Raw genomic sequence first — 16,167 nt, 5'->3', positions numbered from 1 at the left:
GCCCCCCCCCCCCCCGTCACCCCCCCGGAGGCAACCATCCAGCCCCCCCCAATGCTGCCCCCCCCCCCGTCACCATCCAGCCCCCTAATGCTGCCCCCCGCACCGTCCAACCCCCCCAATGCTGCCCCCCGCACCGTCCAACCTCCGAATGCTGCTCCCCTGCATTATACAAACTCCCAATGCTGCCCCCCCGCACCATCCAGCACCCCAATGCCGCCCCCCTCCTCCGCACCATCCAGCCCCCCAATGCCGCCCCTCTCCACACCATCCAACCCCCCCCCCAATGCCGCCCCCCCCCCCGCACCATCCAAACCCCCAAGGCCACCCTCCCTCCCCTCATCTACACCAGTTAAACCCCTAATAATGTCTTCAAAAACATATAAAATTCAGCCAAGTTATTAAACTGCGCATCAAGACACAAAGTTACCCCTCCCCTTCCAGTTACACACATCATGCCCAGAGCTCCGGTCCAAATCTAAACACACTGCACCAAACACCAGAGTCCAGTCATGCTGCCTGCAAGGCTGTGCCACTGAATGGTTGAGTGCTACCTCCTCAGTCCCACACTTCTTTCTGCAGTTCACACACTCACTTGCCTTTGCAATTATAGAGGCCTTTCCATAAAGATTGCAGAAAGACAGACCCGAGGAAAAGATACAGACACCGGGTAGGTTGGTGGTGGAGAACACTAGAAGGGTTAAAAACCCAGCAGCAGGAGCAGGGTTTGGCAATCACCCTGGTCCAGCAGCAGCTGTTTGGTGACAGTGGTACTGTCCCTAAGCAAAGAAATCTGTTAAAGCTGCCAAGAAATGACAGGACAGAAATTGCATAATTCAATCATTCATCACAATGCACATCAATCCAGTGTGGGCTCACAGTGACCCACTCAGGGTGCACTTGATTTTCTGCAGACAGAGAAAGCCAGCCACGTTACTTAGCCTGGTCTCTGACTTCGGAGCCTGGTCTCTGACTTCGGAGGCTTTGAGTCCCTCCAAGCTTATAATATCCCATCTCCATGCTACCAGGGAGGCAAAGGCCAGAATGTCTGCCTCTTTCTCTTCCTGGATTCCCAGATCTTCCGACACTCCAAAAAGCACCACCTCTGGACTCGGTGCCACCTTTATTTTTAACACCTTGGACATGACATCCGCAAACCCCTGCCAGAATCCCCTAAGCTTCGGACATGCCCAGAACATATGAACATGGTTCACTGGCCCTCCCGCACACCTGCGCGCTGTCTTCTACTCCAAAGAACCTGCTCATCTGGGCCACTGTCATGTGAGCCCGGTGAACGACCTTAAACTGTATCAGGCTGAGCCTGGAACATGTTGTGGACGCGTTGACTCTACTCAATGCGTCCGCCCAGAGACCATCCTCTATCTCTCCTCGTAACTCCTCTTTCCATTTGTGTTTCAGCTCCTCAGTCTGTGTTTCCTCTGACCCCACGAGTTCCGGTCTGGTAGCCAGGGACATCAGCACAACTGAGTCTGCAATGCAGGCAGACAGCATAATTATTGGAAATCAAATAATTATCTTATTTTCTTCAAAAGAGAGGGGTAAAGGTTTATCCTGAGCTTGCTGATAACCAGGGAAATGAGCAAAGAACACTCCAACACAAATAATACTCACCGACTAATGCACTCATGCCTAACCTCATCACCATGTGACCCACCTCCCAATCCTACCATAGCCAGTGGCACATTCAACCCAAACGTATTCATACAACTGATTTCCACCAACTGGCTTGGCATGATGCTACATTAATCCAGTCATTTTCAAACTCAGGGTCGCGACCCGTGTAGGTTGCAGGCAGGCATCGGGAGGGTCGCGGGGCCTTCGGTCATGGCGTTCCTGATCGCGGCAAGAAGTGCCCAACGGCCATGAACGGCTTTTAAAAACGTCGGCCGCGACCGGCTTTCAGATTGCCGGCCAGCCCGCGCAAGTGAGCCCCCCTCAGCTGTGCGCAGGCCCGGAACCCAGCATACCAGACCGCCTACTCCTGATGTCTGCGCGCTGACTCAGGAGCACATTCCTTTTGAAGATCACTGGAGTCTTCTCTCCAGAAGCAGCAGCAGGTCACGGCCCAGTATACTGCTGTCCAGTGTTCTGGGCGCAAGATAAATTCCTCCATTTTGTGGATGCCAGCAGTGCTGGTGTGAACTCCAGGGCCTCTAGTGAACTCATTATGCTGAAATCAGGAACAAAGCAGTATAAATAAGTTTTCTTGAGGTATGGGTTTATTAATTGTGCCAATGCAAATCAAGATGCAAAGCACGTGTGTTATATGCAGAGAAGTATTGGTAAATGAAAGAGTAAAACCCTAAAAAGCATGGATAGTTCAAGAACAAACCTCTTTTTTTTTTTCCAAACGGATGCAGTGAGAACTTATATCATCAGCTGAAATACTTAGCAAAAATGTAATAATAATAATCTCTATTTGTGTCACAAGTAGGCTTGCATTAACACTGCAATTAAGTTACTGTGAAAATTCCTTAGTCGCCACATTCCGGTGCCTGTTCAGATACACGGAGGGAGAATTCAGAGTGTCCAATTCACACAAGTGAACTTGTAGGACACCAGAGTGCATGGATAAAACCCACGCAGACAAGGGGCGAACGTGCAGACTCCACTCAGACAGTGACCCAAGCCGGGAATCGAACCTAGGACCCTGGCGCTGTGAAGCACTGGTGCTAACCACTGTGCTGCCGTGCCGCCCTAACAGTGAATGACAATGCAAGTGTGATCGTGAGGACCAAACAGGCTCAGCTGTCATATTAAAGGTAAGCAGAAATGGTGGGGCGCGACCACCGGCCAGTAAAAATGGATCCAGGGCAAAAACATTTGAAAAACACTGCTTTAACCTGCAAGGCACATCTGCCAAATGTACACCATTCCAGAAACAAGTTCCTCTTCTGGTATAATCCACTCTCGCTCATTTCTGTTCAAAAGTGTCAACCACAAATTGCAACTAACTTTCCTCGAAACCACATAAGGTCAGAGGTTAACCGGGATCAGAACCAGGAGGAGCAAACAGTTTTTTTTAAAAATATCAAACTCTGGCACAGACTCCCAGTTGTAAATGATCATATACTTAAATCTCGAGGTCAATAGTTTTTGCCGCAGCAAGTAAACAATGATAGGGAGGTCTGAAACAAAACGAGGCAATAAATTAGGTACCTAATTATGCACCAAGAATTTGTAAAGTGCAATTTGTTAAGAATGCATGTTTAGACACTGCTTTTAAACATGAACTATATGTAGATTAAAAGGCTGTTAATTTATTTATTGATGATTTTTTTTTTTAGATGGGCAGAAGGTACAAAAACTTCCAAATGTGAAATGTTTCAGCAGATTTTAAAGGGCAAGATTGTTTTGGATGCAACAAATAGAGGGGGTCTAATAATTTATGACAGCCGTCAGCCTTACTCCTGGAATTTAACTCCAGGAAGGGAAAGCCCCATTTACCTTGGGTGAATTACCATGAAAAAAAGCTGAGTCAGACAGATAAAAGAAAGAAATCGAGAGGCGAGCATGTTGCAGCAGCCGTCAAGCTATGGCTGCTGTCTGGCTTGTTTACATGGTTACCATGGGTCTCAAGGCTGCAGCTAGCCATCTGTCTACATTAACTACTACAGGAAGCCACCCAAAACCAAAATAGTCTTTAAACTGCTGTTTCAGTCGCTTCATTTCTGCCACGTCAGCTTTGTCCACTCAAGTCACTTAGTGTTCACGCACCTCACTGGACAACCAAGATAGTGGGTGGTGGGTGGTGACGAACAGTAGTAACTTGCATTTATACAGCATCTAGAACAGGGGTGGGCAAACTTTTCCGTGCAAGGGCCACATTCAGAAATTCACAATTTTAAAGGGCCGCATAGTATATTAATTAATAGTCCCGGTTGTAACCAATTAGCGTGCGGCATATACCTCAGCGCTTCCCCCGGCGGCATCCTGCCTTTAGCCCTCTTTTTCTCTACTTTTCAAAAATGGCGCTTCACCCGGTTATGATTCTGGGCGCCTCATATAGAACATAGAACAGCACAGTACAGCCTTCGGCCCTCGATGTTGTGCCGAGCAATGATCACCCTACTCAAGTCAACGTATCCACCCTATGCCAGTAACCCAACAGCCCCCCCCCCCCCCCCCCCCATTAACCTTATTAAAAAAAAATTTTTTTTTGTTTGAATTTTTAAAAAAGAATCTTTTTTTTGACTTGATCTTGGTGGGCCGCATAAAGACCTTTGGCGGGCCGTATGCGGCCCGTAGTTTGCCCACCCCTGATCTAGAAGGACAAGGGCAGCAGATGCATGGGAACACTACCATCTGCAAGTTCCCTTCCCTCCCTCCCTGCTGTTCTTCCACTGTCGCAGGGTGAAAATCTTGGAACTCCCTCCCTAACAGCATTGTGGGTGTATCTACACCACATGGACTGCAGTTGTTGAAGGCAGAAGCCCACCACTGACTACAAGGGCAATTAGGGAGGGGCAAATGCAAACTTTGCCAGTGACACACATCCCACAAAGAAATATTTTTAAAAAATAAACTGCGAGGTGCAGTGCAGTTCCACACTTTAAGCATCCATACACTCCCCGTGACACACATCGCGGGAGATGATGGTTATAAAGGAAACAGACATTTCCATCACAGCCTGATGTGGGGCACAGACCGTTATTAAACCCGCATGCTCCAATTTAACAGTTACCGACAGTTTCAAAACAAAGTATTGAATTACTGGTGTGCGGTGATGGGAGTCCTTGCCTGCCCACTGTTACTGAAAATGTCCAACAGGACCAGCCCCAACCTAACACTCCAGAGCATTCTGCATTTCTACTCATTCGCAGACCAGAATTACTTCAGCAAACTAAAGGGCATTTGACTTAATAAAAAAAACCCTACAGCCTAGTGCTCTTCCAACAATCGCAGTCTCCCACTGTCAACCTCAAAGCTCTCTACAAACACAGACAGCTGTGGGGACAATCCTACACCTGGGTAAGTGAACAACCAGCTTCCAACCTTCACTCCCCATCTCTCCAAACTGCCCCTAATCCCTCTCCAAACTTGGAAATATCAACCCCCTAATCCTCATTCTGGCCACAGGTGATCCACCTCTACCTTTCAACCCGACTACAAAAAGCAACAGCCCCAACTCCTCATCCCACCCAGGGACAAACCCGTCCCTAACCCTGTCCTAGGCCTCAAAAATTCAGTCCCCAATTCCCATCCTGGTCACTGATGATCCAACTTTAACCCCAATCCCCACCCCACATCACCAGCATGGATAATACAGCAGAAAAGGAGCTACAGCCCCACAGATTAGGTGGCAGCAAACAGTACAACTGAACCCAAACTGACCTTTCCAGTTTCAATGACAAACTGCTGGAATGCAGCGGAAACTCCAGAAAGCATTCCTGAAAAAATTGAATTCAAGGCTACCAGGACTTGCTCTCAATTAAAATTCTAGTTTTACATGTACCCCATGACAAAAATTGACAACGGGGCCCACTCCTCGAGTGGTACTGACTGCAACCCAAGTGTTTTATCCAGCTGTATTATCTGGCCCAAAGCTCAGTGGAGGTTGAAGTCAGGTAACCAAGAGGGGGAGAATTTCTACCCGCTTGTGCTCTCTTCCCCCACACGGTTTACACCGAGAGCACCAGTCTTAATCATTAGCCCATTTATCAAGATTATCTCACATAGGATTAGTATTGACGGGCTTATAGGGCACCTTTATTCTCTATATCAGCAGCTTTAGCAAACATTCCTCAGCCATTTTCTGTTCAAACGAACCAGTGGGATAAAGGAAAAACCAGCAATACGGGAAAACAGGTAAAGAAAACATGCAAGAGGTTTGGCTGATTAGTCATTTCCTCTGCGCTGGAATTCCAGACTGTACAATTCATTGCGATTTATAATAGCCACCAGGCTTCATCACATACTCCGCACACAGAGCGAGTAGCCAGGGCAGGTTTAGTAACCCACAGGCAGAGCAGCGGGCCTCGGATATACAGCAGCAACATCTGTTCTCCTGCAATCAGTTCATATGCAGCTGCAACACAGTCAGTTTGTGCACAGCAGCAATGTCTGCTCCCCATCTCCCCAGTCGATTTGAACCCGGAATCGAGGCATTGCTTGGCCAGACTGATCCCAGGCTGGTGGCTCCGTTGGTGCAGGTCAGTGCACAAGCCTCATCGTAACATGAGCGATGCTGCAGTTATTGCAGAACTCACCTCAAACAAGTCAAGTTTGCAGTATCCCTAGTGCCATCTACACTGCACCCAAGGGACACGCAGATCATACCTGCTGTATAATCAGTCACTATGTGTCTCATGTGCCTGCAGCATTACTTTACGGAAAAAACCAACAAGGACTGAAGAAATGTGGGCTTTTCAATCTCTATAGGAGATGACTGGTCTGAATGAGGGAAGGAGAGGGAAAAGAAAGGAGGTTTATATTTGGTATTATTAGGGTATGTAGAAGGTGTCAAATAGATCGGGACCCCATCTGAAGATCCACGAAAGCAGATTTGCCAATGGGGTATTAGATTCATTACATACCCCAGTAACCCAGCGCCATATGGCAACCACTAAAATCTATATAATCTCTCTGTTACAACAACAGAACAGAGAACTGACAGACTCTTCCCCTCTCCCCGTTGACAAACCACAGGACACCGCTGCATCACGTCAGGTCACTAGGGTTGTCTTAAATAATTTAGGGGAGGGAGTCCAATTTAAATGAAAGGCAGTGACGTTATGGTAAATATAACTGGACTAGTAACCCAGAGGCCCGGGTTAATGCTCTGGGGAACGGGTTCAAATCCCACCCCGGCAGCAGGTGGAATTAAAATTCGATAAATAAAATCTGGAATTGAAACCTAGTCTCAGTAATGGTGACCATGATATCATTGATTGTTGTAAAAAAAACCAGACTAATGTCCTTTAGGGAAGGAAATCTGCCATACTTTGTGGTTAGCACTGCTGTCTCAAAGCACCAGGAACTAGGGTTACATTCCAGTGGAGTTTGTATATTCTCCCAGTGTCTGCATGGGTTTTCCTCTGGATGCTCCATTTCCTCCACACTCCATATGTGTAGGTTAGGTGGATTGGCCATGCTAAAATTGCCGTTTAATGTCCAAAGATGTGTAGGTTAGGTGGATTGGCCATGATCATTGCATGGGCTTAGGGGATAGGGCAGGGGAGTTGGCCTCTTTCAGAGGGTCGAATGGCCTCCTTCTGCACTGTAGAGATTCTAGGATTTACCGGTCTGGCCCACGTGCCTCCAGACCCACAGTAATGTGGCCGACTCTTAACTGCCCTCTAAAATGGACGACAACTGTTCAACAGCCGTTAGGGATAGGCAACAAATGCTGGCCTTGCCAGTGATGCTCACATCCCATGAAAGAATAAATGCAAAATTTGACCCACGAGACTGTAAAACCAGGAAACTCCCAGAATCTGACCTTCCACCTGGACAAGCCCCATAATGGCCTTGAGCTGGTGTTATGATTAGTGTACAGGTGAGATGCCGCCACTTAGCTACATACTCGGAAAGGAGTAAAACTCAGCAAAATCCATGTAGGGTAAAGTAAGGGATGGCACAGTTTTGAGGTCCTGGAAACTCGGAGGCTATGGAGCAGTGTGATGAGTTTTAGCATGAACACAATGAAGATGCAGAGGAAGAACTGTGTTATGCAAGAGACGTTTGAAGTTTAGGAAGACCAAGAGGAACAGTGATCACAGCTACAGCTACATCTGTTTAAATGTACCCACTTTAAAGGGTATGATGACTTTGAGCAAACGTAGTTCTCTCTTAAGCTGGCTATTGATTATACAGTAAAGGAATCTTCCAACATGAGGTTAAAGTCCAACAGGATTGTTTTTGAATCACTAGCTTTCGGAGCACTGCTCCTTCCTCAGATGAATCTTTTTCTTTTCGACCATTGAACTGGAGGAAGGAGCAGTGCGAAACAAACCTGTTGGACTTTAACCTAGTGTTGCAAGACATCTTTTTTTCAAAAAATATTTTTATTCTCCATTTTCACATTTTCTTCAAGATTTACACCCCACCAACAAACAGTAAACGGTAACGAATACAATGTCAAACCACTTATTAACAACAACGATCACATCCTCCCACCACCCCCCATTCAATGGCCTGCATAACAATATAAGCCACGAATAAAACAAAACCTCCCGAGGAAAAAAAGTAAAAGGAATCAGGAATCGCCTATGGTCACCATTGACATTTGTAGTCCACCCCCCCCCCCCCCCCCCCCCCCCCGCTAATATTCAACACCATCCAACCCCCAAAAGAGTATCGTGAATGACACCCATGAATTGTAGATTCACCCCCCCCCACCTCACACAAATTCCCCTCCACTTCCTCTTGTAAACTCCTCCCCCCAACCTCAGTTCCTTCCCCCAAATTTCCACCCCGACTAGACTCACCGAAACCCGTTCTACCAGGCTCCGATGGCCGCAGTCCCTCCCCCCACCTTACTCCCGTTCACTGGCCGACTTAAAATCAGACAGCATGGAGGCCCCCGCCCGGGTCTCCTTCCCCCTTATCCGGTCCCAGGAAAACCAAGAACTCCCCTTTAGCACACAACCCCAGCATACCCACCCAAGCCCCAAAGAACCATCATTGCGAATGAAAGTCCCCACTCCTCCCTTGTCCAAATATACAGCCGTCGACTCATTTAGTACTTTCACCAACACGGTGAGAAAATAAAGTTACATAAGGCTATATCGGTACAAGACCCGCTCTCAGTCCCAATTCTGCCACAGTCCTTCTGCCTTCTCAAACACCCCCCCCCCCCCCCCACCGCTTCCGCTGTCCCAAAATAAAAGTCCTCGGATTTGTAGGTCACCCACAACTTAGCTGGATATACTATGCCATACTGCACCTTGCTGATGTGCAGTGCCTTCTTCACCCGGCTGAAGGTTGCCTGCCTCCTGACCAGCTCCACCGTAAAGTCCTGGTATATACATATACCAGCTGCAGCCCACTGCACCTCCCGCTTCTGCTTTGCCCAGCACACGACCTTCGCCTTCACACTGTACATATGGAAACAAACAGTTACTACTCTTGAAGGCTCACTCGCCTTTGGTATAGGCCTCCACGATCTATGAACCCGATCCAGTTCGTATCGAGAGGGATTGTTCCCCTCCCCCAATAGCTCTGCCAACAGCGTGGCAAAATACTCCGTCGACCTCGGGCCTTCCACTCCTTTGGGCAAACCCACGAACCTCAGATTCTGCCGCCTGGATCAGTTTTCCAGGTCTTCCATTTTGGCTCGCAGACCCTTGTTGGTCTCTATCACCCTCCGTAGCTCCTTCCCCATCGAGGAGAGTTGATCACTATGCTGCGATAATGCCTCTGCCACTTCCTTCAGCGCCTCGCCTTGCTCCCGCACCACCGCCACTGCGCTCGATACCGCCGCCCTCACCGGGGCAATCGCCTCCTCCACCAGCACTTTCAATACCGCCCCATCTCCTTCTTCATCGCTTCCACATGCTTTGTGAACTGTTTATCAAGTCCCACAGCCATCACCTTGGTCATTTCTTCTGCCGTGAGCGATGCGGCGTCCTCTAGTGCCCCAGCCTCCACTTTCCTTGCAGGGGAGCGCTAACCTTTCCACTTCCCGACAGACTTCCATTAACCACTTTTTTCACGGCCGTTTTTCTCCCGAACTTGGACATCTCTCCTCACTGTGCCTTCTTACTGTTTTTGCAGCCTCCATTGCCCCTGGGACCGGGCGTTAACACCCCGAAAATTCCATTCCCGAACGGGAGCCCTCCAGTGTGCGGTTGCCTCCCGCCCGCCGTCACCGGAAGTGACTAATGACGTTGTAAGACTTCTTATTGTGCCCAGAGTACCATGAATGACACCCATGAATTGTAGACCTCTCTCTCTCCCCCCCCCCCCCCCCCCCCCCCCCGCAACCACCACACACAAATTCCCCTCCACTTCCTCTTGTAAACTCCTCCCCCCAACCTCAGTTCCTTCCCCCAACTTTCCACCCCGGCTGGACTCACCGAAACCTGTTCTACCAGGCTCCGATGGCCGCAGCCCCTCCCCCCACCTCACTCCCATTCACTCCAGTCCAACGCCGGCATCTCCACATCATGGATTATACACAAAGTGTATGCTGGATAGAAAGTGACCAGCATTGCTCCAATTCTCCTGGTTGCATAACCCATCTTTTCCTTAGCACAAGGGAAGATAACCAGAAGGGAGGCTGGGAGTGGTGGTTTTTAGATAGGGCAGTAGTTGTTGAGTTGAACACCTGGTTACCTGCTACACCCGGACAGCTGCAGCTTGGGAAACACACAACAATCCACCCCAAAAAGCTGACAGGAAAACCACCTCCAAGATGAAGCCCCCCCTCCAATATAAGCAAGCACAGCCATCCTGACAAACAAGACCACGAGTGGGCCACCCAACCGAAGACAAAAATAACAAACTGCTTAAACCCTTGCACAAGTCCAAGTAGGGCAAGATTTTATTTTTAAATGCAGCATCATGCATTGTGCACAACAGTTCAGGCACATAATGTAGGAACAAGGGCAGGTCCTCCAGCCCAGTGAGCATGCTCCCCCTTTGAATCAGATTGCAGCTGATTCATACCTCGATTTAAATTTACTGGCCTTTGACACAGTAGCTTTGATAAAATAGAAGAGGGGAGACCTGTCGTGATTTTCTCTAGCTACCATCATAGACAAAGAAATGTAGGATATCCCAGCACCAATAAACAAAATAACCCACAGATCCTGCATTCCAGGCTCAAATTCATCCAAGGCCTACTGCTTTGCTGAAAGGGTCACATTGTGCAGTGCGCTGGAATTATACAGGTGTGCAGAATGACACTGGGAAGGCAGTTGCCAAGGAAACAGGCTGCACAATAGCCTGAGTGAAAAACACTGATGTACATTATTAAAGAAAACCAACACATACAGTCAATCAAAAAGAAACATCCCGGACGACAGACATTACAATCCCCCGAGACATGGGAAAAACCGGGACAAATACCTCCACATCAAACCCGCTGCAGAATGAATGGATTGGCAAAGAGGCTCCCAACCCATTCCAAAAATAGAATTAAATTTACAAGCCCTACCGATACATGCACAGGGCTACACTGCAGGTTTGACTGGAATTGGGGTTGCTTTCCCCGTTTCTGTGAGGGATGGGGCAGATCTAACCCATCCTGCTGGGTGAAGTCGCCGAACAGATGGCAAAAATAAATATTTAAAAGGCGAGGGGGAAATCAGAGGGGCTGTCACACCCCCCTGGCCATCCTCACACCCCCCTCTCTCCTCCCCGGGTCAAAATCCAGGGAGAATTGAATTGGGAAATTAAAGAGGGGCGTGCGTGTTGAAACGAAACCATTTCGTTGTCCTTCAGGGGAATGTGGCTGGACTCTCGCCTCAGGCGCTCCGGGTAAATCTCTCTGTTGACAATTGATTTTGGGGGGCGGGGGGGGTAACGCAGCTGGTTCCTCTGTTGCCTTGTTGTCGTTTTGTTTGGCACCTGGAGACCACTGCAGGGGTTTAAACACAAGCAACACCTTGTCTCTGGGCTCCTACATGGAGAGACATTCTTTAGCATGTAGACAGGGACTGTCTCCCATTGCAAGTGCCAACTGACCCGGTACACCCAGGCGACAGATTGCCCCCAAATGAAGAGAGGCCGCGGGAAGTCCGCACTCTGCGCTGCAGACAGGGGAGGGATACCCCGCGGGGTCTTGGTTACCCCCATACTGCCTCTACCTTTTGGGGGAATGTAGGGTATACTCACTGCTCTGGCTACAATTGCTGCTGCTGCTGCCGGCCCCGCTGCCCCCCAGCGCCGGGCTCGGGCTGGATGGGAATCTCCAGCCGCCGCACTCAGCCCGGGGCCAGTGGCTGCCTCCACCGTGACTGACAGCAACACGCCGCCAATCGGAGCCCGCCTCCCGCCCTGCGGTGGACGCTCAGTGGCGGCGGTGCAGCGAGTGGGCGGAGCTCTGGTTAAAAATGGGAAAAGTTTCAGGAATTCGAAATCAAAACAAGACGATAAGGGAGAGAATGCAAGGGCGAATACAAGGATGAAACACAGGAACAGAGTAAAACACAGGATCAGGGCAGATACAAGGGTAGAACACAGGAAGAGGGCAGATACAAGGGTAGAACACAGGAATAGAGTGAAACACAGGACAAATACAAGGGTAAAACACAGGGACAGGACTGATGTGACCATCAATTCACTAGACACGTGATTGGAAGTAAACTGTGGTTTTAATAGTCTTACAACTAAGCCAGCCTGCGACCAGAGGAACTGAGTGCTGGCTTACGGCTGCAGTGCTTTATACTTCCGGTTAGTGGGAGGAGCCATGGGCGGAGCCAAGGGTGGAGCCGAGTACAAACTCCTCATCTCCCCCTATGGGCAGAGCCGCGCAACGGCTCACATACAGAGCCCACAAGGACACAATACATGCAAGGCAATACAGTGTGAATTACGAGGCATATAATTCACTACATTCACCCCCTGTAAAAAAAATCAAGTCCGGCGGGGGTGACGGATCTACAAATTGAGCCGGTCCGGTGGCCGAGTCGTCCTTTGGGATCGACGGAGCATTGGGGTTGCAGTCTCTTCGGTTGGCTGGGTGGTGGCGGACGGTGAGGGTATGATAGTGGACTCCACGGGTGATTCGGTCCGAGCTTCGTACCCGACCGGTCCAACGGGCAACTGGGAGCGCAGGAAACCTATAGGCGCAGGGGTGCGGAGCATGGGCAGTGATACTATAGGTGCGGGGGCGCAGGGCGTGGAGGGTTGGGTGGGGTGTAACGTGGGGGGTACCTCGGCGGTAGTGGTGGTGGAGTTGGATCCTGCAGGTGCCAGGTCCCGGAGGGAAACAGTGTCCTGACGGCCGTCAGGGTATTCGATGAAAGCGTATTGGGGGTTTGAATGGAGTAGGAGCACTCTTTGTACGAGCGGGTCAGTTTTGTGTGCCCAGACGTGCTTCCGGAGGAGAACCGGGCCCGGTGTCTTCAACCAAGCTGGGAGCGAAACGCCGGTGGTAGTGCCCCTCGAAAAAACAAATAGCCGTTCGTGAGGGGTCTGGTTGGTGGTGGTGCATAGGAGGGACCTAATAGCATGGAGCGCGTCGGGGAGGATCTCCTGCCAATGGGAGGTCGGGAGATTCCTGGACCGGAGGACCATCGCGTTCTCCCTCTCCACCTGCCCGTTCCCCCTGGGGTTGTAGCTGGCAGTCCTGCTCGAGGCGATGCCCTTGTCAAGCAGGTACTGACGCAGCTTGTCGCTCATAAAGGACGAACCCCTGTCGCTGTGTACGTAGCTGGGGAAACCGAACAGGGTGAAGATACTGTGCAGGACTCTGATGACTCATATCGGGGCATGGGATGGCAAACGGAAAATGGGAGAACTCATTGATGACGTTCAGAAAGTACACATTTTGATTGGTCGAGGGGAGTGGCCTTTGAAATCGATGCTCAGGCGTTCAAAGGGCCGGGATGCCTTTACCAGGTGGGCCTTGTCTGGTCTATAGAAGTGCGGTTTGCACTCCGTGCAGATCGGGCAATCCCTGGTGACAGCTTTTACCTCCTCGGCGGAGAAAGGCAGATTTCGGGCTTTGACGTAGTGGGCGAGCCTGGTGACCCCCGAGTGGCAGAGGTCATTGTGGATAGCTTTCAGGCGGTCGTCTTGCGCGCTGGCGCATGTGCCGCGGGACAGGGCATCTGGGGGCTCATTGAGCTTCCCCGGTCGATACATAATATCATAATTGTAGGTGGAGAGTTCAATCCTCCACCGCAGGATTTTATCATTTTTAATTTTGCCCCTTTGTGAGTTGTCAAACATGAAGGCAACCGATCTTTGGTCGGTGATGAGGGTGAACCTCCTACCTGCGAGGTAGTGCCTCCAGTGACGGATAGCCTCCACAATGGCTTGTGCTTCTTTTTCGACCGAGGAGTGTCGAAGTTCCGAAGCGGAGAGGGTTCGGGAGAAAAAGGCGACTGGTCACCCTGCCTGATTTAGTGTGGCTGCGAGAGCGACCTCTGAGGCATCGCTCTCTACCTGGAAGGGAACGGATTCATCCACTGCCCGCATGGCGGCTTTGGCGATATCCTCCTTGACGCAGTTGAAGGCCTGGCGGGCCTCAGCTGACAGAGGAAAGAGTGTGGACTTAAATAGTGGGTGGGCTTTGTCCGCATACTGAGGGACCCACTGGGCATAATACGAGAAGAATCCCAGGCACCTCTTGAGGGCCCTGGGACAATGAGGGAGAGGGAGTTGTAAGAGGGGGCGCATACAGTCCGGGTCGGGGCCCAGGACTCCGTTTTCCACGACATAGCCGAGGATGGCTAGCCTGGTCGTGCGGAAAACGTATTTCTCCGTGTTATACGTGAGGTTAAGTTTCTGGGCAGTTTGGAGAAATCGGTGGAGGTTGGCGTCATGGTCCTGCTGATCATGGCTGCAGATGGTGACGTTATCCAAGTACGCAAACGTGGCCCGCAGCCCGTACTGGTCCACCATTCGGTCCATTGCTCGTTGGAACACCGAGACCCCATTCGTGACGCCAAAGGGAACCCGGAGGAAATGGAAGAGGCGGCCATCTGCCTCGAATGCCGTGTAGTGGTGGTCCTCCGGGCGGATTGGGAGCTGGTGATATGCAGACTTCAGATCCACCGTGGAGAAGATGCGGTACTAGGCAATCTGATTCACCATGTCTGCAATCCTGGGGAAGGGGTACGCATCGAGGAGCGTGAACCGGTTAACGGTTTGGCTATAGTCCACTACCATTCGGAATTTTTCCCCGGTCTTGATGACCACCACCTGAGCTCTCCAGGGGCTGTTACTGGCCTCTATGACCCACTCACGTAGGAACCTCTGGACCTCGGTTCTGATAAACACCCTGTCCTGCAAGCTATACCGCCTGCTGCGAGTGGCTACGGGTTTGCAGTCCGGAGTGAGGTTAGCAAAGAGTGGAGGGGGGTCGATTTTTAGCGTCGCTAGACTGCAGATAGTGAGTGGAGGTAGGAGTCCGCCGAAGCTGAGTGTGAGGCTCTTGAGGTTACACTGGAAGTCGAGTCCCAGTAAGAGTGGGGCGCAGAGTTCGGGGAGTATGTACAGCTGGAAATTAGAGTAGCTGGCGCCCTGAATCATTAGGGTCGCGACCCTTGGATGTGAACAGAGCGTGAGCCCGAGGAGAGGGAGATAGTTTGCCGTGCAGGGAAGATAGGGAGCGAACAGCGTCTTACCAGTTCAGGGTGTACGAAGCTCTCGGTGCTCCCGGAGTCAAAGAGGCACGGTGTCCTGTACCCGTTGATTTTAACGGTCATCATAGAGTTCCGGAGGTGTTTCGGACACGACTGGTCCAGCGTGACCATGCGGGTAGTCGGCGGCTCGAGCAGCTGTGCTGGAGTGGCCCCGTGATGACTGTCCACTGAGGTTGTAGTCTTCGAGATGAGGTTCAGAGGCTGGAGAGGGTGGAGCCCAAGATGGCCACCCCCGTGGATCGCACGTGGCGGACGGCGAGGAAGATGGCGGCCCCCATGAGCCGCACATGTCGGGTGGGGGCGGAATCGGTGTACACGCTGCAGCATTACGGGGCCTGCAGGCCTGTGAGTTTTGGATGCGAGTGCTCTGGGCTGCGGGAGAGTTTGGAGTTTTCTTCGCTAAGCATACCCGGGCATAGTGTCCTTTGCGACCACAGCTGCTGCAGGTCACGTTGTGGGCCGGGCAGTGCTGCCGTGGGTGTTGGGGCTGCCCACAAAAATGACACACTGGTGCTGCATAGTGGGTGGGTGGCCACGCGGCGCAGGCCTGGTGCAGTCGCTGGTCGGGGGCCCATGATGGGGTCGCTTGGTCCGCGGGGAATGAGGTGAAACTGCGGAACGAGACCTCCATGGTTGTAGCTAACTCCATATGCTGGGCAGCTGTCACAGCCTGAAAATTGCAGTCCCAAGCTAAGGCTTTTAAATCGCGCAGAAAGTCTTCCAGCGACTCCGCGGGGTGCTGGCGGTGGGTCGTAAAAATGTGGCGCGCACGTACATTCGGTCGAGCATGGCCAGGGCCTCCGTATACGAAGTAGTACAGTTAAGTTGCGTAGAGATACGATGGGTCACCCTTGCGTGCAGTAGGCTGAGTTTCTGCTCCTCTGTAGTT

General features: G+C 50.9%; 1 protein-coding gene across 3 annotated transcripts in view; it reads right to left on the bottom strand.

Annotated features, from left to right (window-relative positions):
- kifc3 (kinesin family member C3) overlaps positions 1-11,974 on the bottom strand; it is a 72,565-nt gene extending 60,591 nt beyond the window's left edge. For 2 of the 3 annotated variants that reach the window (XM_038807008.1, XM_038807010.1), the window contains exon 1: positions 11,800-11,974. The gene's annotated coding sequence lies outside the window, so the exon portion shown is untranslated. The remainder of the gene's footprint in view (positions 1-11,799) is intronic. The other variant, XM_038807011.1, reaches the window with a different exon arrangement.
- Positions 11,975-16,167: the final 4,193 nt, after the last annotated feature.

The sequence above is a fragment of the Scyliorhinus canicula genome, chromosome 9 (assembly GCF_902713615.1).
Source record: "Scyliorhinus canicula chromosome 9, sScyCan1.1, whole genome shotgun sequence".
Taxonomy (NCBI): Eukaryota; Metazoa; Chordata; class Chondrichthyes; order Carcharhiniformes; family Scyliorhinidae; genus Scyliorhinus; species Scyliorhinus canicula.
The sequence above is the reverse complement of the archived record's forward strand: the minus strand, read 5'-3'. Positions and strand labels throughout refer to the sequence as shown.